The sequence below is a fragment of the Cucurbita maxima genome, unplaced genomic scaffold, assembly GCF_002738345.1.
Source record: "Cucurbita maxima cultivar Rimu unplaced genomic scaffold, Cmax_1.0 Cma_Scf00057, whole genome shotgun sequence".
NCBI classification, from domain to species: Eukaryota; Viridiplantae; Streptophyta; class Magnoliopsida; order Cucurbitales; family Cucurbitaceae; genus Cucurbita; species Cucurbita maxima.
In genome coordinates, this window is record NW_019272073.1 from 575,797 (window position 1) to 582,184 (window position 6,388).

General features: G+C 40.7%; 1 long non-coding RNA gene across 1 annotated transcript in view; it reads left to right on the forward strand.

Annotated features, from left to right (window-relative positions):
* Positions 1–5,764, forward strand: part of LOC111471758 — a 15,960-nt gene extending 10,196 nt beyond the window's left edge. The window contains exon 3 of the long non-coding RNA XR_002715246.1: positions 5,755–5,764. This is a non-coding gene — a long non-coding RNA (uncharacterized LOC111471758). The remainder of the gene's footprint in view (positions 1–5,754) is intronic.
* Positions 5,765–6,388: the final 624 nt, after the last annotated feature.

Below are 6,388 nucleotides of genomic sequence, written 5' to 3' on the forward strand. Positions count from 1 at the left end.
CTTTCCTTCCTGTTTCGGCTCTCTCATTCATCTTTCTTCTTCTTTTACAGTTCAAGAATAAATAGGGGAAGGTTAAGTAGTTCAGGTCATATCGATTCAGGTTCAGAAGTCATAGTTCTGTTAAACTCGAATTCATCTTTCGTTTCGCCTTACAGTGAACTCGAATGAATCGGAAAGGTGCGCAGCAGTGAGACCGAGGTTACAAAGAAGAAATAGGGGAAGGGCATATCGTGAAAGAAGAATAGTCCTGTTTACCCTGTTCAATCAGGTTCGTTCAGTAGTTCAGGATCATTCTTGTTTCATTAGATTCTCCCTTTATTTTTTCACTGGAAACTTGGATAGGGGAGTTTCTTCTTTCATTCATTTACTCCCCGGTAAAGAAAGGAATATCTTATTCTTCTTCTTGCCTTGCATTCTGTTCCGGTTTAGGTTCAGTTCAAGAGAGGAGGACGTTGATTGAGCTTTTCCATGCCTAGTCCCAATTTCAGTTAAAGACCCAGAGCGGGCTACAGATCTATACCAAGCCCGTTACGCCATAATTCATTGAGGTTGATCCCAAAGTGACGTTCGAAACCGTAGCAGTAGTCTGTCTCTATTTATTCACAGAATGAACGAGAGTTTCATGGGATTTCATTAACACGTCTCGACCAGAAATTTTCTTCACAAGCATACCACTTTCCGTTCAAGAATAGGTAGCGGTTTTAAGGAAGACTATCGAGCTCATGAATAAGCGCCCCTATCATCTCTATGCTCATTCTAACTTTAGCTTTTCCTTTGATTAGTAGTATTAGCAAAAGCTCGCTTGACTTAATATAATAATAGTTGTCTTACTCGACTTGCTTACTAGCTGCCTTTCTGACTAATATAATAGACTAACTTGTTGTGAAAGAATAGTTCTAAACTGAGTACACTAGGAGAACAGTAGTTTCCTCTTGTTTCCTTTTTATGAACACGTAATGATCAGCATTCTTTCTCTAGAAACCCATCTTTGTCATAACCTTCATATCTCGAACCAAGCCCGAGGAGCCAAGAAGATATATGAGACCCTCGCCTTTTTTCACCTTCAAACTTTCCCTTCCTCCCCCTAAGCTTGAAACCCTGGTGGAAGACGAATAGAAACTCGTATAGGTCTCCATGAAGAAAGGCCTTTTTTAAATCGAGCTGATGCAGTGACCAAGATCCGTTAGCTGCAATTGACAGAATGACTCGTATGGAATTTTTGTAAGTTTGTAGGAGAAAACGTCTCAAGATAATCGATGCCATCCATAGGTTTGTGTGAAACCTTTCGCCATAAGATGAGCCCTCTTGATAGAGCCATTAGCTTTGTGTTTCAGGGTATATGCCCACAACCAACCGTACGTTTGTTTTCCTCTTGGTAACGTGATCAGTTCCCGTTCTTCCTTCTTTAGAGCCTCCATTTTTTCTATCATAGCTTTCTTCCACTAAGGATGATTAAGGGCTTCTTTCAGGAGGGTATCTTCTCTTCTCGCTGAAACAAAAGCTTGAAAGTCTGGAAGCTTGATAGGACACAAAGTTCTTAATAGGGGGTTCTCAGTCAAATATCTCTTTTCTTTCTTCAAGGAAATAAAGATTAGAAAGAAAAGAGGAAAGGAGTCAGTATTGAAAGACTGATCGATCAGATATCTCTTTTAACGAATTGCCTGATTGCGTCAGCTTATCGAGACTTGTTACTAGACCAAGCAAAAATTCCCTAGAAGAGAGCTTAAAGAGGGCTGAAGCTTAAGGAAAAGAGACCATAGAAAATCAGTCCTGAACTCCAGAACGAAGGGGATAGATTGAATACTGTCTTCGTCTTTCACTACTAACTGAAATTAGCCGAGATCATAGAACTCTTTATCGAGGATGTGACTATAGTAAAAAATAGGAGAATAAAAAAAGCACACGTTGATAGGGTTTATAGCAAGACTGGGAGGAATATTTTAAACACGTAGAGACTGTCTGTTCTAGAAGCTCTGCGTGAGCACCAGCTTCAAGCCCATACGAAGTTGTGGAATTTCAACGAGGTTGGAGAATGCTGATTTAAATAGGGAGCCTGAAAATCAAATCTATTCGGCTTTCGCAGGTAGGCAGCTTTCCAGCCCATATATCTTTTGATTCAACTCATACTAATTTAGAATATCGGAAGATTCCAAATAATAATGCTCAAATTGGAACTCTCAACAGCCCGGGAAACCAAATTCCAGACGAATGCAAACATAAAATGATCAAAGATCGCAAGAAGTGTAGCTCTTGACATCACGGAAAAGACAAGGGGATAGCTTCAACGACAAAATGAAACAGGGGGAAGAAAAGGTAAGGTCACAAATAGAGTGAAACCAAGTCAGATTGCAAAGGCATAATGATAAATGATAGTAGGGTTGGCCCCGCCCTCCAAACCGAACGTGAAGGCTCATCCGGCTTCTCTTGCTGAAATCATTACGCCATTCCCGTCACTACGGATTAATTGTCCCTAGACCACTACTTGGAATGGATGGCTACATCAGTCTATGCTCCAGCTTTTCTCACAAGCAAGACCTATAGAATGAGCTCAGATTCATCCATACCGTTTCCAACCTACCTCGCTTGGTGCATTAATGGAAAGTCAAATGAATGCCTTATGCAATACAATATGAAAGGGGTTCTGACTTTACAGGCTGAAAATCAGAGAAGAGGTCTTGAAGATTTCGCGGATCCCGTTGCTGATTGTGATTTGGTTGACCTACCACTCTATGGCGCTTCTTTCACTTGGTCTAACATGAGGAAAGGGAAGGAAATGGAAATTCGATGCAGACTGGATCTTTTACTAATCGACTCGGATTGGGAAGAGCTTCCACAGGACACTATTCAAAAAGTGGGGACCAGATTCTCTTACGATCATGACCTCCTTTCTATTTCGAACAACTTCCCTCCATACTACCCCCATCTCTTTCGAACTGATGTGGTTGTCCCTATCGAAATCTAGAACTCAAAATTGTGAAGCAAAAGAATGCACCATTCTATTGACTTGATATAATCTATTTCAAGATTCTTAATACATCCTAGTGGAAAAGCTCCCTAACCTTAATAAGAAAAGAAGGGACAAAGTCAGACCCTTAAGAGAAATTCGATGTCTCTTGTTATTGAAAATTGGAAGAATCAAACAATCACTTCTACCTATGTCTTACCCTAAAAACTGGAGAATGGATCGAGATCATTCCCTGTTTGCGAGTGAGAAGAAAAACGAGGGCCTTTACCAATCCTTTCGTGAAGAGATCGACAATTGATCTTCACTTCTCATGGTTGGTGTTCTGATGATTTCGGCAATCACCTTTTCCAGCCATAAGGAAGGAGACTTCTACATGCTTTCTTCTCTCATAGAAGACGCGCTCAATCCGTTGCTTGTTGCTCCAACTTAGGAGTAGGGGCTTTAGAGCCTTCTTCCGACCGAAGGCTGCTATGCTAGTTGTAGGGCTCCCGCGCTTTACTAATATTTGTTTTAATCGAAAGGAAAGGGGCAAAGTTGTGAGACCGATAGGTGAAGGAGTAGGAGACACACCGTATGAGTTTTTGTAGGAGCAAAGAGACCTACAGAAAGAAGGGAATGAGGGAATCGAAGCTGCTTTACCGAGGAAGGGAGGAGCAGCTCTCAAGGAATTAACTGAATTTTCGTCTTTAGATTTGGAAATGAAAAAGAAAGAATCGAAATTGAAAAAGAAAGAAGAGAACAAATATGCTCTCTTGTAAAGAAAGGTTCAAGTTCAGTTCAAGATTTCATATGCTCCCCTATAAAGGAGAGGGGACTTTCTCATGATGTTACGAATCTACAACTCTCTTTACTGAGTGAGACTCTACCCAGATCTAAAGAATTTGCCAAAGAGCCTGAATCTAACTAGTTAGAATTGAGAATTTCTCCTTTTCGTTCAACTTAGGTGGAGCAATCCGAACTTTCGACAGAATATAAAAGAGGTTTTTCTTCCTGTGTAGACACCTCAACGAACTCATGTGAACACTCCTTAGCTCGAGGACAATCTCATCTCTCAAATACTAATGTTGTGTGTCGTAAGATGTGAGTTTTTTCTTTTCTTTACTGATGTTATGTTGTAAGATGTGAGTTTTTCTTTTCTTTACTGATTCCCCTCTCAATGAAATTTTCCATATTGCACTAAGTTACTTACGGATGTATGCATGTAGTCCAGGAACACTTTGGGGTGAACACCCATCCGAAAAAGTAGGGTCAGTAGTTTAGCATTTAGGCTGTAACATTTAGCAACAACAAAATTTTTAACCCAACAAGTGCTCCCCGAATCAAGCTAGATAGTCTCCGAATCACTAAGCTCACCAACCAACCTGGACTTTGATTGATTTTGCTTATTCCTACCGGATAAACCATAAGGATTGTTTCCAGCCATAAGTTCCCATATGTCATAAGCGCTCTTGGGGCCATTTCATCAAATCTTTGAGAAGGTCGTATTTGATGGTCGGAGTGGCGATAGGCTTCTCTTCTACGACTGCCTCCCCAGTCGTTGCAAACACTGAGCGAGAATGGTAAGGGGCTCACAAACAATGTCGTTGCGCGGGGATGCGATTCGCCAAGCTGGGGCAAACAAAGCCGTCCGGCCCCCCTTAGGAATGCGAAGGCCTTTCCCCTTCGAAAGGAGACCCGGGAAAGAAAGTGCTATGCTATTGACCGACCCTTTCATAGTGACTTCAAATCAATAGCGTCTCTCTCCTTTTTTCTCATTTTGGGCAGGCCGAATAGAGAATGAAATGCAAAAATAATAGGGGAAGGGTTCCAAACCTTTTGTTTTTGAAAAAGGATATATCGAGCCTACCGAAGTACCAAAAGCTTGAAGTAGCATAGAATTTAAGCCTTTTGACCAGTAGGTGTAGCAGTGGGTAGGGCTTTCGTTCTTATCGCTTCGGGTTCCGATCCATATGACCTCCGGGCGGTACAAAGTCAACCTCTTCCGTAAAGGCAGGCAGGTAGTAATCTAACCTTTAAGAGTCTGTTCAAGAGCCCTCTGACAATGGAAAGATCTCCGTGCGTGGCGTGACAAGGAATCTTGATTGATTGAGACTCCCTCCCCAGTCACACGAGGATTTGTACGTACTTGTCTAGTCCAGGACAAGATCTTTCAGTCTGCGTGCGTGGGAGCAGCTCAAACAAAGAAGAGTCAGGTCTGAATTCAGGCCCGGCCTGCCCGTCCGCTGCTAGGTCCGGGAATGGTGCCAGGCAAGGGCGCCGCCCCTCTGCTGCGACCAGAATTTGATTCCTACGTCTGGCATAGATCTCACTTAACCTGCCCACTATTACGACGAAAAAAAGCCCTTTTCCTTTTCCTTTACTAGTTCTTATACTGGAACTCTCACTTTCACTACTATTTGCACTTGAACCACAAATGTCACTATAAACGTAACTGTCACTCTAATTGTGACTACCACTTAAAAAGTCACTATCAATACTGATTTAAGCCCGAAGATAACGTCAATGCAACTATTAATGTGATTATTCCAACTAAACTATATATATTTAGTATCATCCATGTAACTATCATAGTCTCTCTCATCACTCTTAGATAGATTTTATAAGTAGAGTTCCGAAAACTAGAACTTTCTAGTTCAGTTACAAAAGAAGGGTCATTGTCAATCTCAAGCAGTATTAGATTTTCACTATCTAAATGGAATAACTGCTGCTATTACTATCCCTAACTAAAAAAGTGTCATCAGATCCGACTGAATGCCGGCCGACTAAATCATCAACGATACTGTAACTAGAATTGTCACTATGACTAGGAATGTTTTGATTCATATTATTATTGATCCTTTACTTTCAATAGGACCAAGACTATTGATTGATTTACTTAGCTTAGACCTGTATTCTAACTCCCTGTTAGACAACCTCGAATTTCACCATCTTTTTTCCATAGAGCTTTCTTGCCCCTACCTATTACCATCAAAATACAATAGATGAATAGTCATTCGATAAAAAAGAAATCATTTGAATATCTCATTTCCTATCAGGAATAGGATCGAAATCCAATCACTCAGATTATTACTAACGAGTGGGTCTTAAAAAAGAAGGGTTGTTCCCTCTATTCATATGAAGAACTTTTTTCATTAAATCTCGGTTACTAACAAATTGGTATTCCAAGACAGAACAAAAAGGACAATATACAGGATGGGTAGAAGAAGTTGTGATACTTTGTTCGATCCATGATCTGAAACGACACTACGGGAGATATTAAATGACTACACCAATTCTAAGGATCCATAGGCTTAATTGCGGATGATCCGACACAACAACAAAAATGTTTACGTTGTTTCATCTTAGATTTTGATTTCCATTTGGAGTATATCTAGCAAAAAGCTATACAATAGTATCTGCGAATTGTATTCGGCTCAATCCTTT